This window comes from Herpailurus yagouaroundi, unplaced genomic scaffold, assembly GCF_014898765.1.
Source record: "Herpailurus yagouaroundi ecotype Mexico unplaced genomic scaffold, PumYag 29, whole genome shotgun sequence".
NCBI lineage: Eukaryota > Metazoa > Chordata > Mammalia > Carnivora > Felidae > Herpailurus > Herpailurus yagouaroundi.
In genome coordinates this window covers 111,061,011-111,085,258 of record NW_024412377.1, presented here as the reverse complement: position 1 = coordinate 111,085,258, position 24,248 = coordinate 111,061,011, and the positions used below count along the sequence as shown (strand labels likewise).

The 24,248-nt window shown below is 42.5% G+C and overlaps 3 long non-coding RNA genes across 5 annotated transcripts in view; 2 read left to right on the top strand and 1 right to left on the bottom strand.

The window, feature by feature from the left end:
* LOC121015513 (uncharacterized) overlaps positions 1-4,424 on the top strand; it is an 89,740-nt gene extending 85,316 nt beyond the window's left edge. For both annotated transcript variants that reach the window (XR_005783848.1, XR_005783847.1), the window contains exon 5: positions 2,687-4,424. This is a non-coding gene — a long non-coding RNA (uncharacterized LOC121015513). The remainder of the gene's footprint in view (positions 1-2,686) is intronic.
* Positions 915-17,176, bottom strand: LOC121015522 (uncharacterized). The gene is made up of 3 exons (XR_005783849.1): positions 17,007-17,176; positions 6,738-6,812; positions 915-1,190 (listed from the first exon to the last, which is right to left on the bottom strand). It is a non-coding gene; the product is annotated as an uncharacterized LOC121015522 (long non-coding RNA).
* Positions 10,598-24,248, top strand: LOC121015505 (uncharacterized). 2 transcript variants are annotated; one of them, XR_005783843.1, is made up of 6 exons: positions 10,598-10,646; positions 12,733-13,213; positions 13,949-14,160; positions 20,026-20,197; positions 21,329-22,271; positions 23,334-24,248. It is a non-coding gene; the product is annotated as an uncharacterized LOC121015505 (long non-coding RNA). The 2 variants fall into 2 exon arrangements; XR_005783842.1 differs by lacking the exon at positions 23,334-24,248 and having other exon boundaries at positions 21,329-21,461; positions 22,108-22,526.

Genomic DNA, 24,248 nt, shown 5'->3' with positions numbered 1-24,248 from the left:
GAGTGAAAGTCTATCATGTACAATTGTTTTATTACTTTTATTTATGTGTATGCTAAAATAGCAAAGAGTCACTTATGAGGAATCTGTGTTAAATTGATAAGAATGATTTCCTTAGCATATTCACTACCTCCTTAAAAATGATCTTCAGGTTGGGAATGCAAGCTGGGGCAGCCACTCTGGAAAACAGTACGGAGGTTCCTCAAAAAACTAAAAATAGAACTACCCTATGACCCAGCAATTGCACTACTAGGCATTTATCCAAGGGATACAGGTGTGCTGTTTCAAAGGGACATGTGCACCCCCATGTTTATAGCAGCACTATCAACAATAACCAAAGTATGGAAAGAGCCCAAATGGCCTTAGATGGATGAATGGATAAAGAAGATGTGGTATATATATACAATGGAGTATTACTCAGCAATCAAAAAGAATGAAATCTTGCCATGTGCCACTACGTGGATGGAACTGGAGATTATTATGCTAAGTGAAATTAGTCAGAGAAAGACAAACATCATATGACTTCACTCATATAAGGACTTTAAGAGACAAAACAAATAAACATAAGGTAAGGGAAACAAAAATAATATAAAAACAGGGAGGGGGACAAAACAGAAGAGACTCATAAATATGGAGAACAAACCAAGGGCTACTGGAGGGGTTGTGGGAGGGGGGATGGGCTAAATGGGTAAGGGGCACTAAGGAATCTACTCCTGAAATCATTGTTGCACTATATGCTAACTAATTTGGATATAAATTTTTAAAAATAAAAAAAAAATAGAAACAAAGAAAAAAAATGATCTTCAGAGGCACCTGGGTGGCTCAGGTCATGAGCTCATAGTTTGTGAGTTCAAGTCCCACATTAGGCTCGGTGCTGACAATGCAGAGCCTGTTTGGGATTCTCTCTCTCCCTCTCTCTACCCTTCCACCTCTCACTCTCTCTCTCTCTCTCAAAAATAAAATAAAGAAACATAAAAAAAATTAAAAATGCTCTTCAGATGACAAGAGACATTGGAAAACAAGCTGTGCTTTCCTCCTGTATCTTTGTTTTTTTCTTTAACAGATGTAAACTTTAGCCTGGTCTGTGTTGAGTTTATTAGAAAATTATGAATATGTAAAGAATAATTACTTTTTAAAACCTTGGATCCATCCTTGGAGTTCTGTGGGCATGTTTCCATGAAAATGTGATCCTCCTGTTATCAAAGGATAAAAGATAATTATTCCAATGAACACCTAAGCAAAAGTCATGAACAGTCAATTCAGGGTAACAAACCATATAAAATAGGGTTAGATGCCTTAATAATCAAAGAAATGAAAACTAAAGCAAGATATCACTGGTCAAATTGGCAAAAGAAATAAAAAAAAAAATCGGCAAAAGATTTTGTAAAAGTATAAATCAATAAATGAAGTGCTAATGCCCAGGGCTGGTGAGAGGGTGGAGAATTGAGCACTAATGTGTTATTCTATATACAGAGATGAATCTATAAGGATGTTTATTCTAGGACCATTTGTTTTAGTACAAAATTTTAAAACAACTTAAATGTTTACTAAATAATGGTGTGTTTGAGCCGCTTGAGTGGGTCAGTTGGTTAAGCGTCTGACTCTTGATTTCAGCTCAGGTCTTGATCCCAGGGTGGTTAGTTCAAGCCCTGTGTTGGGCTCCACACTGGGCATGAAGCCTACTTAAAAGGAAACAGAGGGGCGCCTGGGTGGCTCAGTCAGTTGAGCATCGGATTTCAGCTCAGGTCACCATCTCGCGGTCCGTGAGTTCGAGCCCCGCGTCGGGCTCTGGGCTGATGGCTCAGAGCCTGGAGCCTGTTTCCGATTCTGTGTCTCCCTCTCTCTCTGCCCCTCCCCCATTCATGCTCTGTCTCTCTCTGTCTCAAAAATAAACGTTAAAAAAAAAAAATTTAAAAAAAAAAGGAAATAGAAAGAAAGAAAGAAAGAAAGAAAGAAAGAAAGAAAGAAAGAAAGAAATGTGTATTCATGCAATGGAATATTACACATCTGTCAGAAAAGGGAAGTATCTCTGTATATATTGATTTTTTAAAATCTCTCAACATTAAAATTTTTTTTTTTTTTTTTTTAATTTAAAAAAGGGTGCTTGGGTGGCTCAGTCGGTTAAGCATCCAACTTTGGCTCAGGTCATGATCTCACACTTCATGGGTTCGAGTCCCGGGTCGGGATCTATGCTGACAGCTCTGAGTGTGGAGCCTGCTTCAGATTCTGTGTCTCCCTCTCTCTCTCTGCCCCTCCCCCGCTCATACTCTCTCGCTGTCAAAAATAAAATAAACATTAAAAAAAATTTTTTTAATCTCAAGATGTGTTGCATACACAAAGCAGGTTACAGAACAAAGTAATGTTATCTATATGCACATGTATGGAGACATTAGTAATTATACTTCTGGAAGGATATGTAGGAAACTGTTATAGCAATCTCATTGGTTACCTTCGGGGAAAAGGACTAGAGGTAAAGCATGAAAGACTTTACTTTTCACTTTGTACTTTTCTGTGTGCTTTGAATCTGTGCAAGAATTGCTTTATTCTAAAATATGAACTGTAATTTTTTAAGAAAAAGAATAGGTTACATCTTCATGGTTTGACACGAGAAATTTTCTGCACTGTAAGAGGAGAAAGTGTAGAAAAATCACAATGTTATGACTCTGTTAATGGTGCTATTTCTATCTAGATGAAGATGCAGACATACACAGTGTTTGAAGAAGTCTGGATGAAAATAACTCGCACTACCATCTATGCGGCTGCCCCACAGCCAGAGTGGAGAAGTACTGACATTGTAGAAACCTTCACTTTCTATGTACTGTTTACTTTTTTGTACAGTGCTAGTGAATTATCAGAAAGAAAAACATAAATTTTTCCAAGTGAGGGGAAAAAGTGAAAGAAAGAAAGAAAGAAAGAAAGAAAGAAAGAAAGAAAGAAAGAAAGAAAGGAAATCCAGTTCTCCCAACGCCCTTTTGCATGAAGCTTGCATGAAGTGCTCTGGTCTGCTCTATGCAAAAACAGGGTTTGACTCCGCCTATCACCTGGCTCCTCCAAGCTTACTCTCACCACCTTCCCTTTTAAATCCCACCTGCCAGGGAAGCCTTTGTAGTCAGAGTGGGATCTCTCCTCTGATCCAACTTATCTACCCCAGGCTTACCCAACTAGAAAAACTGGAAAATAAAAGTCAAAAACAGTACGTTCAAACAAGACACTGAAAACTGGCCCAACCTGTACACGAAACCAACATGTCTTATTCGAGTACCATGAGTTTGTGCAAGGAGCTAGCAGCCCACTGGGAGGAAAGGAAACGCAGGCTGGAGACCCAGGCCCTAGTGCATCCCTGCCATTTTTTGAACTCCACCATTTTTCTCACCTGCTCATCCTATCTGTTACTCTAACTCGGGAGGCTGATAAGAGAATCTGGGGAGGCAGGAGCAGTGCTATGGAAATAAAAGGTGATTAGTCATATCATCTTGTGAGCCCTGGAGGACAGGATTTGTATTGTGGGTTTGGTATGAATATTGCCTAGAAAATGAGGAGAACCCAAGATGTTCATTAACACAAACGTGCTTTGATTTTACGAAGAAAATGCTGTGACAATCCAACCCGAATGATTTCTCTTTTCAATGACTTTTCACCTGAGGATCTCAAAATGTCTCTTCTAGTCTTCCATCACAACTGCCCCATAATGAGTGTGGGCTGCTACTAGGCCACCAATAGTAGTGTTGACACATTTTCCAGCATTTCCCCCCCTCCCCATCATGAATAATACGTTTCTTGTTACTGGTGAGAGCCATTATAACAGGAAGGAAGAGCAGCTCAGATGTGTCTGAGCGCTGGGAGTTTAGAAAAGAAACCTTGGGTGGAACTGGAAGAGAAGACTGAGCAGGCTGAGGGGAAGTAGCCAAGGAGAGATTTCTAAAGCCAATGCGATGACTTAACCCTACATACTGTGCAGGTCTTCTTTACTCTTTGTTTGAACCCTGTTATTACTCTAGTTACAGAAGATTCCACAAGCTGGCGCACAAAGCAAGAGACAGCAGTGTTCCTTGTAAGCTGAGAAGATATTTAGATGACAAGGTTGACTACCAGTAGTGGCTGAATTGTGTCCCCCAAAATAGATATGCTGAAGTACTAGCCTCCAAACCTCAGAATGTGATCTTATTTGGAAAGAGGGTCTTTACAGATTTAATCAGGTTAAAACGAGGCCATTAGGGTGGGCACTAATCCAATATGACTCGTGTCTTTCTAAAAAAGGGAAATCTGAATACAGAGACAGACACACAGACATACAGAGGGAAGAAGATGTGGAGACACAGGAAGAACACCGTGGAGGGGCAGAGATTTGGAGTGATGATGCATCTATAAGCCAAGGAATGCCTGAAGCTACCAGAAGCTAGGAGAGAGGCCTGGAACAGATCCTTCCCCAGAGCCTGCAGAGGGAGCACAGCCCTGCCCACACCTTGGTTTTGGACTTCTGGCCTCCAGAGCTGTGAGACAGTAAGTTTTTATTTATTAAGTAGATAACCACCCAGTCGGTGATACTTTCTTATGGCAGCCCTAGGAAACTACTACATGCACCACAGTCACATATCCTTCCAGCAATGGGTATTTGTAGGACAAAAAAAGTAACAGGAGTGGCTTTTCCACTCTAGTGGTAGATTTTTCTGAGAACACTCAGCCTGGAGATAGTTCTCTTTCCATAGAATGCAGAAAGCCAGTAAACCCTCCCTCTGCAGCCTGGGAGAGAGGAGAGGCGCAGAGCCCAGTGTAGGCTGGTAGGGAGCACACCGTCCTACCTTGGACCATTGCTTGGCTCTGTGCAGGGGCCCACACTGTGCACACAGCTGCTTCAAGCCCCACATTTTACCAAATGGAGACAAAGACAGGTATGGGGCTCCCCAAAGGGAACGAAAGTCCTGAGACCAGGCAGTGACCCTTCTAATGCCAACCATGGAGACAGCAATTAGGGGCAAGAGGGCTCACAAGCAAAAGAGAACCTGCAACATCTCAGGAATACCCATAACTGGACCCTATCTGGCAAAGGAGTTTTCTTTGCTCTATTTGTTTTTATTTTATTTTAAAACTTCCTTGGGGGGAAGTTATACATTTGTATGTATATTTGTGAACATATAACTTATTTCTGTGTATGTGTGTCATTCTGTTCTATGGATTCAGTCTCAGCTCATCCTTTTGTTATCTTTTTGAAGCCAGGAAATAAAAACAAAAATTTGGGGCACCTGGGTGGCTCAGTCGGTTGAGTGTCCGACTTCAGATCAGGTCATGATCTCGCAGTTTGTGAGTTTGAGCCCCGCATCCAGCTCTGTGGTGACAGCCCATGGCCTGGAGCCTGCTTCGAATTCTGTGTCTCCCTCTCTCTCTCTACCCCAACCCTACTCACATTCCATGTCTCTCTGTCTCTCAATAATAAATAAATGTTAAAAAAAAATTATTAAAAAAAAAAGCTCAGATGTTATTAAAGAGAAGCCCCTGGACCAAGGGGTCCCCACACGAGGGCAGCCCTGAGTGGGCAGATTCCAGGCCTGAAGCTGTCCTGCCAGGAAGGACTCCCGGCTGTCTGGGGACATGCTCTGCTCAGACCTAACCTCGATCTCTGCAAGGTTAGACAAAGGCCTCGGCACTGGGCCTTTGTTTTCATTGTCCAAAGACCCAGCTCTTCTCTCTTTTGTCTTAAGAGCAGGCCAGGGTGGGAGGAGCGGAAGGACTGACATCAGAGAGGTTCCTAGCAAACAATGTTACAAACTTAGGGTAATTTCCCCTATTTACCTCACTCACAAAAAAAAAAAAAAAAAAAAAAAAAAAAGACTTCTTTTGTCAAAATAAAAAAAACATGTGAAAAGTGCAGGTTTGTTGTTGTTTTGAAGAATTTGAACAGTCGAGGTGTTTTCCCTGGTACTCAGTTTCAAAATCAACAAACTGGCAGCTAACTGCCTGAAAAAAGGAAAAATGGAGTCAGCTCAGCTCTGTCCTCATCCTTCCTCACAGCGCTCCCAAGTGAAATGAAAAGCGCGTCCTCGGCCCCTGCTGCCCCCAAACTAATGACTGCACAATGCTTCACGACCCGCCTTGGCCTGCCCTGGCCACCAGCGTCCTCACGCCAGGTGTCAGGAGGGGAAGGAAGAAAGGTCGCCTTGTTTGTACGTTTGGTTATCTCACTACCACTAGGCTGGTAAAATGGTTTTTCTGAGAGCTTCTTGTTCGTCTGGCTTTTAAAAACTTGTTATGCTTCCTTTTTCTTCTTCTCCTTTTTTTCTTCCTGAAGGATAAGAGAGATGCAGACTTTCCACAGTGTTAACTGTCCCGGATTTTTCCTCCGCTGTACGACTGAGTGGCAGCATTGTGGTTCTAAGAGGCATGATTTGTTTATAAACATATCTGGAAATAGTTAAAAATAAAAACTGCCAAGGGTGGGGCTGGGTCATAGCCAAGTCATGAGAAGCAAGATGTGTATCCTGGAGGTGGGCATTAACACCCTGGCAGACAGAGTTTTGAAGTAATTTAGGGTCAGGTGGAAACACTGATAGTACTTACCTACGGTATCTGATTATTCTTACCGTCGGTTTTAGGTTCTAGAGAGAATGGCTTCTAGCTTGCTGGGAAGCTGATCTGAGTGGCTCTATACTTTAAACACAATCCTGTTTTGTACAGTTTCTTAGATGAATGCTGACCGGGCGGTATTTAAGGAATAGCTTCATGTCTGTGGCTGCCCCAGAACTCACCTTTATTTCCTCTTGCTTCCTTCTCTTTGTGCTGCCTTGGTCCCTGGCTGTGACACAGACAGTGGAGGAGACTGCCTGGGGACCAAAAGAGGATGGGGAAGTCGTTAGCATGACTAAACTTGCCCTTCCCAGGTTCAGTACATCACCTTTCAATTCTCTTTTTATTCTGTTCTTTCTCTTCTAGTCTAGTGGGAGCGCCTCTTCAGTGACTTTAAGTAGGAGGTAGGGAGGGGTTGTTTGGTCAAAGGGCGTGGAGATGGGAACAGGAGAATCAAGGAGAGGAAACAGGGGGCCAGAGATAAAGAAATCAGAGCTAGAAGAAGAGAAATAAATAGAAACAAAGACGATGAATAATACCAGATACAAAAGAGGGAGCAAGATGATAAAGAAGTGATACGCAGAGATGGTCCTGCAGAAAGGAACAATTCAAAAATAGAAACATGGGAGAAGCCCGAAAACAAACAGAGAAGCCCATACAGGAAAGGAAAGAACCAAATGGAAGTAAGTAATGGAACCCCAAATAGAAAGGACGTCTGAATGAGAAATGTGACTTAGGGAAGGAACAGAGAAGCCTTTGTGGTGTGTTTGTAGACCAGAGGGAGAACGACAGAATAGAGGGAATCCAGGAGTGTTTATTCCTCGCACCTAGCAAACAAAAAATTCATTATTTTTTAATCATGGAAGAAATAGCTCTAAGAGCACCAGGCCTTTCATGCTATCAGTCTGGCTCTCACTCATCTTACTCCCTTAGGACTCCTTCAGAAGTGTAAGGAGACCCAGCATGAGGAACCACATTTCCACCCAGATGACTTTTATATAAAGTTGATTTTACAGAGATACATTCGCCTAGGCCCTAAAGCTGAGAGCCCCCTGTTCTGGGTGGTGAATGATCCTGAGCTTTTTAGTCTCTATAAATTCCAGGGTTAAATGACAAACATATCTTGATTCCTAAAAATCTGAATTAAAAAAATGAAATAACTATTTGCATGACTCCCTTTTCAGAAGACTGCCGTACTATTAATAACTTAGAAGTTGCCTTCTAAGTTTAAATAATTTAACAAGTAGAGTAATTAAAAAAAAATGTAAGTAAAGCATAAACTGATAAATGCAACATATACCCAGGAGAAGCAAAGATCAGTTATTTCATTACTGCAAATTGCTGTTACTAAACATTATGATAAATTATCAAAAAGATGCCTCTCCCCCCTTCTATAATTTCAGGTTATTAATTTTATTCATATACAAGTAATTCTTTCCTTGTGTGCCTCTTTTGCCCTGTATCTCTAACGAGGAACAGAAAAAAATATGCAGTAGATGAAATACTCAAATTGGAGCCAAAGCAAATGAAAAAAAAGATATCAGAAACAAATAACATTATTAGCTTTTAGCCCCATAATAAGCTCTTATTTATTTAGACCCTATTAATTTGGAATTTATAATAAGTTGATTGGGATCTGGGCAGAAATTTTCCTTCATTTAGCAAACTCTGTCTTGCTAAGTAGTACAAAAGAGTGATATAAATGAGATTACAAGGAGCATATTTGAAATACATCTTTGAGCACTTCAGGCAATCTCTTATATATGAATAATTAATATAACGAATACATATCATCCTTATCCAATAATTATCTGGTAATTCGGGAGGAATTTGTTAGGTCACCCTGCAGAGTAGGGAGCTGTGGGTTTATCACTAAACAGCTCTCTGACCATAGGAAAGGCACTTAACTTCTTCAGCCCTTGTTTTTCTTACCTGTAACATTAGGCTGATAACACCAAATCTGCCCAGTTCAAGTGGTTTTTATGAACACACAAAGAAGAGAATGGGTGGGAATCCATTTTGAAATTCGGATGGTATTAGGAAAATCTATTTTATTTAAAATGAATTTGCAATTCATACTTGTCACTAATTCAATCTGACCTTCTGCCCAACTGCCTATAGCAGTGAGGTTTTTATGCTTTATAAAGCTTCAGTGAAAGGAAATTCCCTAATGAAATATGTGGACATAAACATACATGTACGGATATAAACATTCATCCTCTTTCTACTCCTGGAAAGAGTCTTCATAACATTATTATGAAGTCTGACAGGCTTGGGTTCAAATTCAGGACCTTCCAAACAGATGAGTTAGCCTAAAGAATGATCTCCTTCAGCCCCAGTTTCTTTGTCTGTAAATAATAATACCTGCTGTATAGAACACTTATAAAGACTATGGGAGAGGGGCAGCTGGGTGGCTCAGTCTGGGTGGTTAAACATGACTTTTGATCTCTGCTCAGTCATGATTTCACAGCTCATGAGTTTGAGCCCCACTCTGGGCTTTGTGCTGACAGCATGGAGCCTTCCTGGGATTCTCTCTCTTTGTCTCTCTCTCTCTCTCTCTCTCTCTCTCTGCCCCTCCCCTGCTTGCACACACATACTCTCTCTCTCTTTCTCTCAAAATAAATAATCTTTAAAAAATACAAAAAAAAAAAGGGACGCCTGGGTGGCTCAGTCAGTTAAGCATCCGACTTCTGCTCAGGTCACGATCTCACAGTTAGTGAGTTCGAGCCCGGCGTCAGGCTCTGTGCCGACAGTTCGGAGCCGGAAGCCTGCTTTGGATTCTGTGTCTCCCCTTCTCTCTGCCCCTTTCCAACTCATGCTCTCTCTCTCTCTCTCTCACTCAAAAATAAACATAAAAAAATTTTTTTAAATACAAAAAAAGAGAGTAGGGGAGATAATGTACATAGCATAGTGCCTATCACAGAGTGGACACTCCAAAGACGTAAGGATTATTAATATGAAAGATAAATTGCCTTGGAGTGCTGTTTGCATTGGTGAAAATACTCAAGACTCATCACTTTGAGTCTCCTGCTCCCAGTACAACTTAGCTCCCAAACATGAGGCCAAGTAGAGTCTTAATCACAGTGTCCTGTACAGGCTTTTTTTTTTTTTTTTTTTTTTTTTTTTTACACATAGACAACCCATATTGCTTTTGATGAAATGTAAGTTGCAAAGTATCAAGTATCAAAATAATGTTTCCTCAATTTTAAGACACTCGCTTTTTCACATTTGAACGTTTTGGAAATCAGAAAGAGCTTTAGAATCTTTGTCAAAATAAACATGTCAACTGCTAGGTATAGGAGTTGCTAAAAGGAATTGTCATTTGCTTGTGATGGGTGAATTCAGCCAGATCTTTCAGAATAAAGAATTTTCAAAGCCAGGAAGTATTGGTGTTTATGCTTCACTCAGTTGCAAAACATCTGTCTGTCAAGCTTTTCAAGAGAAGCTATTGAACTTCCTGTAAGATGTAATCAATTAAAGAAAAAAAAATTTAAGATTCAAAACCAGGTGCTTACAGAGGTCAAACTCACAGGCACTTTTATGAATGTGTCACCTCTGCTTGGCAACTGCCAGTGTTGTAGTGAATCCAAGGAATCTGTAGAATATGAGTGAGGATGGTGGGTAAGTAATTATATGAATAAAATGTGTGCTGTTTGTTGGTTAAAAAAAATTGGGTATATTCAGTGTTGTATTTCTGGTTCTCTCTCTTAATAAAACTGTCATTTTAATTAGATAAAGCAATCTTTCTTCTGATTGACAGAATCAACAGAGAAATCTAGCTTTTAAAGTCATGGGTTAAGATATAATTAAATTTATACTTAAGATGGCTGCACTTTGCTGTATGTGTGTTATACTTCAATACAACATTTAAAAATTACAAATAGATGTTCCTGTGTGTTTAACTTGAATACCTGAAGATTTATCAAAGTATATAACCAGGTACAGCTTTTTAACTAGTAAGTATAATGTTTTTTAAGTTTATTTATTTATTTTTTTAGTAATCTTTACACCTGACACAGGGCTCAAACTCATGACCCAAGATCAAGAGTCACATGCTCTTCTGACTGAGCCAGCCAGGTGCCCCTAAACTAGTAAGTATAATTAATCAGTTATAGAACTTACCTTTTGGGCTAAATCCTAGGCACTTTATGCACATGTCAAAATTTATTGAGAATTTACTCTGTCCCAGATACTTACTTGCAAGAGGTCTACCAACATCTCATTTAATCTTTAAAAGGCCTTATGAGGTGGGTATTATTATCTTTATAAATAAGGAAGTGTTTGTATAAGGCACATATAAAGTAGTTACTTCGTAGGTCACACAGCTGGAAACTTGTCCAGGAAAAATGAGAATCTGCGCAGTGTGACTCCAAAGTCTTGCATTTGTGTACTTTTTCACAGTCCCCCTCAACAATCTACACAATAGGTTCTATTGTCCTTACTTCACAGATGACACTCTAAAACTCAGAGAGGTTAAATACTTTGACTGTATCACACACCTTGTACCTGGGAGAGCCAGGATTTGTACCCCGTCCTGTCTACAAAGACACTTTTGGCTCCTCTATCATAGCCAATGTGATACCTTTCTTGGGGGAGGACATGTTCTTCAGACATCGCCTTCTTTCAAAAAAAACATTTTTTTTTTTACTGTTTGTTTATTTTTGAGAGAGACACACACACACAGAGTGAGCAGGGGAGGGGCAGAGAGAGAGGGAGACAGAATCCGAAACAGCTCAACTGTCAGCACAGAGCCTGACGTGGAGCTGGAATCCACAAACCACGAGATCACGACCTGAGCCCAAGTCAGACGCTTAACCGACTGAGCCACCGAGGCACTCCACACATGGCTTTCTTTTACATCACATCACAGTATACCCTAGGAATGAGGGTGGGGTGGAGAAAGAAGGGGAGGGAAGAAACCCAAAAGAACAGCTCTTAGAACTTCAAAGGAGTTGCCATTGAGCTCTGTAACCCTGGCCGTGCATAAACTGGAATTTTCCTCTTGAAATGACCTTCTTTGGGCGCAGTTGCCATTAAATTTAGTTCACATCCATTTGGATATTATGCTGCGAAGTTTTCTAACTTGGCAACATTCCCTTCCTACTATGCCCTTATACACCTACCCCCCTTAAGAGAAAAAACAAAACAGAATTTTAAGAAGTGTATTCCTCAAACTTGGAAACCTCCGATGGGCAGTCACTGTTGTCTTGCTCAAAGAGGCACCAACCAGGGGATGCCAAGCTGTGTTCCTATTAGGCCTATTTTAGCTTCCTCTATGACTTACCATTTGTAAATTAGTTCTAACCCTTTGAGATTCCAACCATACCAATTTTAAGAAATGCTAGTTTCAACAACCATTTATCTTGGGCCATTTCAGTTGGCTGCCCTTTTCTTTATTAGTAACTAAAAATTATGATTGGAGTCACCTCCACGCCTGTGGAAAAAAAGCTTCATTTCTCCCCACCCTGAAGACATTTACAATAATGACTTGGGAACTTGCAATGGAGAGAGAGCATTGAACAACAGAGTACTATTTGGGCATTTTTAGCATTTCAGAAGTCACGTACTACTTGTAGCTTGAGAAATTTTGAAAGAATTTTCTAAATGTTGGGTTCTTGAAACAAATTAAAACAGATATCGGAAGAATTTTACAAAATTGCCAGTCTTTTGGGGAAGTTAATAGGCTACAATAATTTACTGAAAACAGCACGTTCTCATTTCCATGTGGTTCACTATTCATAAATGTCCCTTACAATAGTGTGTATTATGAAGAAAGGTGGGGGGCAGGCACGTGGGTGGCTCAGTCAGTTGAGCACCTGACTTTGGCTCAGGTCATGATCTCTCAGTTTGTGAGTTGCAGCCCCACATTGGGCTCACTGCCAGTCAGCAGAGCCTGCTTGGGATGCTACTTTCCCCACCCTCTCTGCCCCTCCCTCACAAGCGCTCTCTCAAACGTAAATAAACACTTAAAAATATATGTCAAGGTCAGCATCAACCTAAACAATAAAAGTTAAAACTTTAAAAAACAGTTTTAGTGAGACCTCTCATTAACAACGTTTATGAAGTAAAAGGTTAAAAAAGAATTCCACAGTCCACATGTTTTGAATGTTTGTCCTTTTAAGTAGTAGGTTAAGGGGTGTGTCATTTTCTTTTCTTTGTGTTCTATTTCCTTTCCAGCTGTTACATAGTGACATGGTTTGCACCTTCAGCCATCAAGGCGGTTGAAAAAGAAAATAATCTGTCCCTCTGGATTCTAGTTATGGCTCCGCACCCCAGCACCTGTAAACTCAAAGTCAAAACTCCATGGATGCCTGGATTCCAAGATTAAACCTCTACTCACAAGCAAAAGGGTTGGTTGGATAGGAGGTGGGGACAAGAAATTGTTTGTTTATAGAGAGAGAGAGCTCTCTAGAGAAAGAAGCAGAGAGAGAGAGCGCACGCGAGAGAATCCCACACAGGCTCTACGCTCAGTGTAGAGCCTCACGCTGGGATCATGACCTGAGATGAAATCAAGAGTCGGATACTCAACTGACTGAGCCACCCAGGTGCCCCCAAAATTATTTCTAATTAAAGAAGTGGAACTTACAAGCAATAGTAATGAAACTTCAGCTGAAAAATACTAGACTTTCTAATGCATTTGGATATTAGGAGCTGTGATGTGAATGTCCCTATTCATAACTATTGCAGTAGGTTGAGATCATCCACCAGGGAAAGTCGTTCATCTGGTCACCAGACAAGGGAGGCTTGGGTGGACTTAGTTAAAGTGTCTCTTTAATGAGGTGGGGCTGTTTTTGAGAACATGTGATGGGTCTAAGTTTCCTGGTGCAGAAGTGTTAGGCAGTGCGCTTTATTAGGAAAAGAGGAATCTGCAGAGTATTGAGAAACATCAACTTGTTGCCAGTCAGGGCCTCCCTGGCCACAGCTACATTGATGGGGGAATCCGTAGGATGAACAATGCCCATGTCTAATGTTGTGTTTACAGTTTTCCACCTTAATGTAAGTTCAAATGCCTGCTTTGTCACTTACTAGCCTTGTGGTTTAAGGAAAGTTATTTAACCACCCTAAGCCTCACTTCGGTCATCTGTAAAATGGAGATAATAATGGTCGCTATCTTACAGGGCTGTTTAAGGGCCAATGTATGTAAAGCCTTTTAGCACAGCACCTGGCACATCACATGTGCTAATAAATGATTGAAATGTGTTTACATCCTTTTATTACTTAGACCATTTTTAAATGTGTCATTTGTATGTTGTGATGACAGTTTGCAAAACAATTCACACCACTTTGAGGTTTCATGTGTAGTAGGAAGCTCTGAGTTCTGCCCTGGGAAAGGGTACTTTGTTGGCTTTCTGTGGAGGAGTTTTGGAAATAATTGGTCTCTCCCACCCTCCAGGCCTTGAACTTCATCTGTGGACTCTAAAAAATGCAAAAGAGCTGGAGAGAAATGGCTACCTGCTGTGGAAGACCAGGCCCACCCTGTATCCTCAGCCCTCTGCTCTCTCGCCTTTGGGCCTAAAACTATGTGTGAACAAGAAGAGCAGCTGTCACTATATGTATGAAGGCACCCAGCTGGGGGTGGACAACATCGAGACCTGCATCCAGAAGGTCAGCATCCAGCAGAGGGGACATGGGTCGGTTCACTGGGGGTCTGGAAGGTCACACCCTTTAGATCAAGTAGGGGAAACTGGTGCCCAGAGTAAACACCAAAACCCAGCGCGGAGGCCCTCAAGTCCATTCCCAGAGCTGATTCAGAGATTTAGGCAGCTTCTCCCCTCACCCACTCACAGGCCGACAATGGGAACTCAAAGAATAGGGCCTTCCTTCCTTCCTACTCTGACTGCAGACCTGTTGGTCAGTAATGGCCTCAGGGAATTGTAAACCTTTTGGAGAAAGAAATCACAGGCGAGGGCTGCAAACAGACAATTCAGTGAAAATCTGTTCAATTCAAGGAGGCCTGCAGAGCTCTATTATTAGCTCCCGAAGCAGTGAGGGAGGAGCCTGGACGGTGCCCTAAACACCAATCCTCTTCAGCCCTTTTCTCTCTTCCATGGAGCCTACTTCAAACCTTCTCCATTGTTAAAAATCAGTACAGGGGCGCCTGGGTGGCTCAGTCGGTTAAGCGTCCGACTTCGGTTCAAGTCATGATCTTACGGTCCGTGAGTTCGAGCCCAGCATTGGGCTCTGTGCTGTTAGTTCAGAGCCTGGAGTTTGCTTCAAACTCTGTCTCCCTCTCTCTCTGCCCCTCCCCCACTCACTCTCTGTCTCTATCAAAAAATGAATAAACAGTTAAAAAAATATTTTAAAAATCAGTAGAGAAAAGGGGCGTCTGGGTGGCTCAGTTGGTTAAGCGTCTGACTTCGGCTCAGGCCATGATCTCATAGTTGGTGAGTTTGAGCCCTGCATCAGGCTCTGCACTGAGCGTGCAGATCCTGCTTGGGATTCTCTCTCTCCCTCTCTCTCTGCCCCTGTCCTTCTCTGTCTCTCCCAAAATAAATAAACTTTTAAAAAGTCTTAAAAGAAAAAAATCAATAGGGAAAAAACCAACAACCTAGTAGAAAAATGGGCAAGGACATTATATTTGTCAAGGTTCTCTAGAGAAACAGAACGATAGACAGATGGATAAATAGATTTATTATGAGGGATTGGTTACATGATTATGGAGATGGAGAAGTCTCAAGATAATCCTGTCTGTAAGCTGGAGACCCAGGAAATCCAGTGATGCAATTCAGCCCAAACCTGAAGGCCTGAGAACCAGGAAGGCTAATGGTATAACTCTCAGTCCCAGGACAGGAGAAGATGAAATGCCCCAGATCAAGCAGTGAGGCAAGAAAAACAGGAGCAGGGGCGCCTGGGTGGCGCAGTCGGTTAAGCGTCCGACTTCAGCCAGGTCACGATCTCGAGGTCCGTGAGTTTGAGCCCCGCGTCGGGCTCTGGGCTGATGGCTCAGAGCCTGGAGCCTGTTTCCGATTCTGTGTCTCCCTCTCTCTCTGCCCCTCCCCCGTTCATGCTCTGTCTCTCTCTGTCCCAAAAAAAAATAAATAAACGTTAAAAAAAAAAAAGAAAAAAGAAAAACAGGAGCGAATTCCTCCTTCCTCTGCACGTTGTTCTATTCAGGCCCCCACCAGATTAGACAATGATCACTCATGCTGGGGAGGATGATCTGCTTTCCTGAGTTTAGCGAGTCAAATGCTAATCTCATCTGCAAATGCCCTCACAGACATACTTAGAAATAATGCTTAGTCTAGGCCCCCATGGCCAGTAGACTTGACCCGTAATACCAACCATCATGATGTGAACAGAGTGCAAGTTCACAGCTACACATTTTCCCTAGTAGACACTCTCATATGTATGTCAAGAAGTGTGCACAAGGAACGGATTAAATAAGGTGTGCTTCACAGTGGGGTGGATTTATTTGTGTGGCTGTGGAACCATCTTCAAGACACGGGTTAAGTGAAAAACTGGTTCACAACAGGGTTCTGACTTTAGACTTGCGGTCTAAAGAGATTGTATGAATTTACACTGTTATACTCCTCCCAGTCATCGATAATATAATTTATTAGTGAATATTTTTTATTTTGGCCAATCTGATAGGTGAAAAATGAAATTTTGTTTCACTTTGGGTTTTTTTAACTGTGAGGGAAAGAATGAATTCCTTCTTAACAGATTTTCTTGCCTTGCACTAACAGAGAAATAGAACCCTCAGTGGGAACACCTTTAACCTGTCCCCACAGCCAAGCATATGCTCTTTCCTCCCTCACACTCATCGTTCCACGTTCTGTATCCTCCTCAGTCTCTGGAGGCTGTCCCCAGCTTCCCCTAGGTCCTTGCACTCTTTGCTCAGCACATAGCCCCACCTTCCCTCATGAGTTTTTATCACTGACATTTAAATTCACCAGAGTCTCCCGGATCTTAAACCACCACTCGGCAGTTGCCCCAGACCCTCTTTTCCTCTTTTGGGTTTAACCTCTTGAAAGAGTTGCCTACACTGCCTATTATCTGCTCCCCTCCCTGTGCTCACTCTGCAACCTACCTTCTGTCTCTACCACAATCCTTGAACTTGCCCCTCCAAAATCTCATGTGACTTCCGTGTTGCTAAAATCACCGGACACCTTCTCGAGCATTCTCGTCTGCTCCTCCAGCTAGCTTCAGTTGCCAAGCCTATATCTTTTGTCTAGATCCCTCAACAAGTAAGTAACTGATTAAGTAACTAACTGCTGGTACTGGTCATCCACTTTGGGGGTCTTGTGGGCAGCTCAGCTTCAGCATGCTGAAAACTTTCTGTCCCCAGTGCTCTCTCTCTCTCTCAGGCAATGGCTCTGTCATCCAACCAGTTGGCCAAGCCAGAGACTCGGGAGTGGCCCTGTCACTGTGCCCCTCCCCTGCCCTCTGTGGCCAACCTTGCAGTTACCCTTTGAATCTTCCTCCTAAGCTACTATACTAGCTCAGGCCACCATTTTCTCTGAGCAGTTACAATAGCTTCTTCTCATTCAGTTCTCCACACTGCCTGCTATAGCCCTTTTCAAGGGCTTCTTCCTACCCTTAGGATAAATTCCAAATTCCTTACCATGGTTACAAGACCCTTGGTGACCTGGTCTCATTCACTAACCACCCTCTTGCATTCTAAGATCCAGACCTACTGAACTTGCTATAGTTTTCTAATGCCTAACATTCTTGCCCTCTTCTGAGTCTTTAAATATGGCATTCCCTCTGCCTCTTCTTTTTTCTTCTTATTTTCTTCTCCAGGATAACTTCTACTCATCCTTCAGGTCTTGGCTTGAAGCTCTCTTCCTCTCTTCCTTGTTTCTTTAGTTCTGATTCCTCCAATAAGATTCAAATTTAAGACGGAGCTTATGCCCTCCTAAAACATCATTGTGCCCCCTCCCACTGGTAAGTACCAGATAACCTTTGCAGGAACTGATGTATGCATGACCATCCCCCATTTCACAATGCATTTTGTAAAATACTTTTTTTATGTTTATTTATTTATGTTGAGAGAGACAAAGAGGGTCAGGGGCAGAGAGAGAGGGAGAGAGAGAATCCCAAGCAGGCTCTGCACTGTCAGCACAGAGCCTGACGTGGGGCTCAAACTCACGAACCACGAGATCATGACCCAAGCCCAAATCAAGAGTCTGATGCTTAACCGACTGAGCCACCCAGGTGCCCCTCACAATGCATTTTAACAAAGAAGTGTAAATAGAGTCTTTGCTTTTGTGGAATCATTATGGAGGAAGTAGCTTAGCCAGAAATACCCTATGGAGTTAGAATTACAATTCTAACTAATTTGTTAGTGTTGTCCCTCTGGTGATAGATATTAAAATTTACAGAAAATTTGTAATAGTGCATCCCCTCGTCTTCTTTTTTAAAACCCTGTGTGTGTAAAATGCACATATGTGTGTCAGAGAACAACTCTGCCAGATTGGTTTTTGTAGTCCAGTAGTTTGAACTAAAAAATCTGTGAGAAGATTGTTTTTTTAGCAAGTTTTCCAAAAATAATCTTGAGGCAAGACAGTGGGAACTGTGTATTTAAAAATGTATTTTCGTGGCTGCTGTACACATACAGTTTGTATTTCTGAAATTTTAACACATAGGCACCTGAAGTGCACTGTTGAAATCAAATAGTATACACATTCCAAGGCTCAAGGCTGACCAGTGTCAGAATTACAAGTGTCGATTGTTGGCAGAAAACAAAGTGTTTGGAAGCTAGAAAACATGGCTGTTTGTTCAGATTAATTCTGAGAAGGGGGGATGGAATCAACGAGTTTGTGAATCCAAGCAAAATTCAGACAGAATTTCTAGGAATGCAGTCAGAGTGAGAGCAGACCTTTTAGAAATGAAAAGAATTTAAACACCAAGTTGAATAAATGAAGCAGCAAAAGAAATGGCGTTGACCTAGCTGTGAAACGAAGAGAACTAAAGTAGTGAGTTGTTAGCGGACCTCGCAGAATTCCCAGTAAGAGGAAAACAAAACAAAAAAACAGGAGTGTTCGAAGCGGTTTTCTTTTCCTTAAGTCCACAAGTGTATGGATGTCCCCACAATCCACCCAAGCTCCCCTCCTCAAAACAGGCCCCTTCCGGACACTGTAGCTTCCTCTGCTGCAACCCCTCCCACCTTCTTACTCACAGGGAAACCTGGGATTCTCCTCACCCAACCACCGGCCTGAGTCTTTACAGCTCCTACTACTTAATAGCTCTAGGGCCTGTCTCTCCACAGCTGCTAACCTGGTACAAGCCGTCCCCCCCGCCCCCCCCCCCCCGTGCCACCACCACCCCCCACACCAACACAGCTTCTGCCTGACCTGAGGTCAGGAAGGAGCATCTGTGCTGTCCAAGCAGTGCTATCTAGAGATGGACCTCTGGGTCACAGTCTGGTTCCAGCACTTTCCAGCCAAACAGTGCTGGCCCAATTTTTCTGTGTCTCAATCTCTTCTTCTGTGAAAAGTGGGGGACAGTAGCATCTGGCCCATAGGGCTGCGTGAGAATTAAATAAGCTGTGTATAAAGGTCATAGAACAATACTTGGTCCGTAGTAAAACATGTTACATAAACATTAGCTACCATTTTTCCTTATATCCTTATTCCCTTGCTTCCTTTCTTGACTCATTTGAACCTATTTTCCTGGAGCAAATCATGTTCAAATAAACTGATCCTTCAACTTACTGCTGAAAACACTTGGAGAATTTCCCTGTGGCTTTTAGAGAAACCCTAAATGCTTAAAGAGGCTGACAGGGCTGGGCTTGGGCTGGGCCCTGTCTCCCTCTCCAGCCCCATCCTGTACCCCATCCCCCTATTCTCAGAGCTCCAGACTCTCTGACCTTCTTTCAGTTCTTCAAACCCTCAGAGCTTCCTCTCACCTCAGGGCTTTTACACAAGCTGCTTCCTCTGTCCGAAATGCCGGAATGCCGACTCATCCTTCCCGTCTCCACAGGAGCCTCATCACTTCCTCAGGGAGACCTTGCCCAGCCTCCCTAACTAGGTCAGCCCTCACTATGGCACCATGTCTTTTTCCTCCATGGCACTTCTCAGGGTTCTCCTCTGACACATTTTCATGGGGTAATTAGATTTACATTTCTCTCATTCCTACAGTGGAAGCTCTGTGAAGGTGGAGACCATGTCTATTTTCCATTTATTCCAACCCTCAGAGCCTGGCATAGTTCCTGAATATAACACTGTGCGTGCTCAATTAATATCTTTGAGATATGGAGGGGAAGGAGGGGGGAAGGGAAGAAAAAGGTGTGCCCAAATGTCCTTGACTGTTCTGGAGGCCAATCTGCCACGAGGGTGTGTGGTGGGTTCAAGGAAACCTCTCCCACCACAAGCCTGTGTGCTCTTCCCTCCTCTCGCTGCCTTTGATTCATTAATGTGTTTCATTCACAATTAAATTCAAGTGTTTATTCTTAGGAAGAAAGGTCCTCACATTGGCATTATAATGTGACCTTTGAAGGCAATTTGTGGCATATTTTTTCTCATGCAGACATTTTGTGGCTCCAAGGAAGGACAAGGTCCTAGGCATGAGGTTGCAGGGGAATAAATTCCCCCCAGCTACATCCAAATGGGATGCTTGACCAGACTGTCAGCTTGCTCCCTGGTATTACCACCCCATACTGAAAAGCAATCCACATAAGGAGCTCCAGCACCAGCAAAAGGTAATGCAAAGAAGAGAGGAGAGAAAAGGCTTCCGGGTTCACCTTTTCCCACCATCTAGGGAAAGCACTAGAGAATGAAGGTCAGCATAAACAGAAGCACTCCTTTCTCTGAACTAAAAGCAGAAGAGATAGGCATTCCTCTTGCTGCATGTGGGTGAATAGAGATGGATTCCAGAAGAATAAGAGAAAAAGGAATGTCAGAGTTGAAAGTGATGTTTTACCCCCGGTCCATCCTCATTCTTACATCCAAGAACCAACTGAGGGCGAAGAGGTGAAAAGGCTTTGCCTGAGGCTACACAGAGGCCTGGGTTCCACAGGGAGGCTGAAGGAGGAAGGCAGCTGAGGTTTTTAGTGGTTTGACATTGAGCTCCTGTCCATAGCTCAGGTGCTTCACCCTGATTAAATCCTGACGTAACTGTAGGAAGCTGTGTCATTACCCCCATTTTATAGATGAAAACCCTGATGGTCAGGAAGTCCTGGGACGAGACAAAAGCTGTTCAGTGGAAACTTTCTGAGGCTAACACTGCAAAGTATCCTTGGCCTTGACTCTGCACCTGAGCAGCCTTATCTGTAGGGTGACCACATGCTCTGGTTCACCTGAATCAAGCCTGGTTTATACCTGTTGTCCCAGGGTCAGTAGTAATGGCACCTTCTTTTGCTCTCAAAAGTGCCCCAGTTGGGATAATACATTTATCATGTGATTACTCTAGTATCTACAAAATGGGGTATTCATATTACCTGCTCATGGAGTTTTCGCAAGGAATCAATGGGATTTCACACGTAAAATGCATGGCATCTGGCATGTAGTAAGCACTAAATAGATGTTAGTGGTTATTGTTACTGTTATTATTATTATTATTAGGAAGGTATCTGAAGAGGGGGCAGCAAGGAGTAAAGACATGGTTTCCCACTTGACATGCCCATCACGGTCTCCACGAATGGCGCTCCCTGGAGTTGGGCAGTGCCTATTCAAACTGACCTGTTGGGAATGGCACCATCCACTCTAGCCTAGAGGCCATCTGGAGGCACTGAGCTTGCCTCTTCCACCTCTCCATCAGTCACATTCACTGCTTGGGTCTCTTTGGGTCCCAAAGTTGAAACTGATTTTTTTTTTTCCCTTTTACTCTAAAGTCTAAAGCTTAGATTTCTTAAAGAGGAAGAAGAGTCACAGAGAATCCTATAGAGGATCCCCTCCCCCCAGCCCCAGCCTGTGCTTAATTAAGTGAGTGGCTTAAGGGACTTGCCTCCTCTTCAAGATTAAGAGGTGGGTGTGAATATTTTCCTCTGGCCCCCTTATATGTTCTTGATTACAGTAATAAAAATGCTAAGCTCTATTGCCTCTCACTGGAGTAAAGGCAGCTGAAAACTCCTCATTCCCTGAAGAACCTAATTGTTGATGCTAGTGCATCTAAACAGGTGTTCTTTAGATTGCTTTTTCTAATGCCTTTTCACTGGAAAGATCAATTTAAATGTTGCTTTGAGCTAATCAGTGATTGCTTCTGTATTCATCCAAATTTATATCTTTGCTTCTGCGTGCTAGATGAGACATTACTTTCAAAGTCTATAAACTTAAATAAGGGAGGTGATTTCTAATTTAGCTCTTTGTCCTCTTCTGTCTTCCATATTTTATGCAAAATATGCATGTATTTCTTTTTGTTATTTAAAATCCTAGTTGAAACCTGTGTTTGAACGTCCTGAGTCATCTTTGGATGTCCTATAACGCCACGGGTGGTATGTCCTACAGAGTGGGTATTCAATAAATATTTGTGGAAAAGATAAATTCATGCCTTAACCTGGATTGCAAGCACATTGGATTTGTGGTCCCTAGGTGTCTGAGTTCAGGAATTCTTTCAATATTGTCTGAACTTTCTTGTGTCTGCATCTGTGTTTATTCTGCTCTCTCTGCCTAGAATTTCCCCAGTCCCGTCTCTCAGAAAGCTCACGTTCACGCAAGGTTCTCATCAAATGCCAGCTGCTCCATGAAACCAGGCTGCAGTCTCCAACCAGCTCTCCTGGAGTCAGTATCCGAACAAGGGATCTGGAGAGGGTTGCATCTGATTTTCCAAACCCCACGGTACTCTGTACCTCTCTGATTTATCTCATCTGTGGGTATTTGCTCCTGGCCTTTTTTCACCCATGGTGAGCACGTGAAACTTCTTCAGGCGACACAGAGGGTGTACTCTGCTGAACCACAGGTATAGACTAAAAAATAGTTGTTGCTTAATGAATTGTAGGTGTATAGTTTTGAAGAATGACATTTTATTTCTTTTTTTTTTTTTTTAAGTTTTATTTATTTTTGAGAGAGAGGGAGGGGGAGGATTAGAGAGACAGGAAGACACAGAATCTGAAGCAGGCTCCAGGCTCTGAGCTGTCAGCAAATAGTCTGACACGGGGCTTGAACCCATGAAACATGAGATCATGGCCTGAGCCGAAGGCCTATGCTTAACCGACTGAGCCACCCAGGCGCCCCAAGAATGATGTTTTAAAGTAAAGTGTACCCGGATGGAGAAATGATGGATGTGGCTCTTCAATCAAGTCCTCAGAACATAATCCTTTAGAACTTGCAGGCCATCTATCAGCACTCTCTCTTTCACACGCAAAGAACCCCTGGTTCCGAGAGTCCTGGGTCTTCCTTAAGGTCACCTGGCGGGGAAAGACCAGAATTCAGCCAGCAGATCTTCTGTAGTGCTCTTCCAGACATACCTTCAGGCATAATTTAACATGTATCAGTTTATCCTTGAGTGTAAAGTACACTTCATGATTGGTGACCGGCTAACTATTCATAGTTCCTCACTCCCTCCCTTTTAGTGCCTGTTTCTAAGCAGCAAAGTTGTGGTTCAGTGACTTCTGTCTGGATAATATGAAAACAGGGCACCCGGCCAATTTTGATGAGCTAACTATTTCCCTAAATTATCATGCCTAAGCAAAAGGCCCCAAACCTGCTGTTCAACACTTATCATTGGATCTGGGGGATGGGCTCTACACAGGCATATCATCAAATAACTGGAATTTTACATTTGCGATTGTCAAGCAGTGAAAATTGTCATCCTTAGAAATGACTGACAGTTCCCCTGCCTCATTTCTGCTACACTGAGTTAGGTAAAGAAAAAAAAAATCACCTTCACTCTTTTTACAGATTTCTTGCTGAAGACCCATGTGACAGGACTATAAATTTTCACCAGAAATTGATGGGAGAACGGACACTTCAAAGTGCCTGAAAGACTTTGCAAAAGGTCCCAATTAGCAGAATGCAGCTAACACCTTAAAAAAAGAAAATAGAATAAATGTTGCAGTGGGAATGAATCTTGCCTGGAGTGCTGGGTTGTTGGCTGATTGCCTGGCGAGAGTGGTGGCCAGGACTTGCCAGCTGGCTGATCCACACGCCTATAAAGGATGCGGTCAGCTTACACCTTGGCAAGCTACAATTTTGATGGAAATCTTAGAGGTCGGCAGGCGTTCTCCCTAGTAAAGTACGTTAGATCAGGTCATTGCTTTTATTTGAGTGAAGAAAATATCCTGATGGCCAGGATTAGGAACACCAAGTCAGTACTCTGCTCCAAAGGAGAATTCATTACTGCATCAGAAGGGATATATGCCCTAAAGGAGACAGAGGGTGTAATTGAAGGTGGCACCTTCATCTAATCCCCACGTTAAACCAGTCATGCCACCGAAGCAAACCAACTGGCTCGCCAACAACCACACATCTTCCCACAAGTTCCACTCAACAACCAGTTTTTCAAACTCTGAACTCCAAAGCTACTGCTTTCCTATCCTCTTATGTTTACTCATATTTACCTGTGGGTAGTTGTTTCACTTGTTTGTTTTGCATAGATCTGACTTCGAGGATCAGATGTAAACATTCTAGTAGCCCCACAATGGCTAGCTTAGTGCTTTTCATCTGGAGGCACTCCATGAATGACAAAGCTGCCAAAGGAGCTTCCATAGTCCACAGTCCATCCTGAAAATTTAAAAACCAGTTTTAAAAAACTGACAACCTCTCTATCAGTCTCCCAAATGGATTTATTTTTTTGAAATTTATTAAAAACTGACT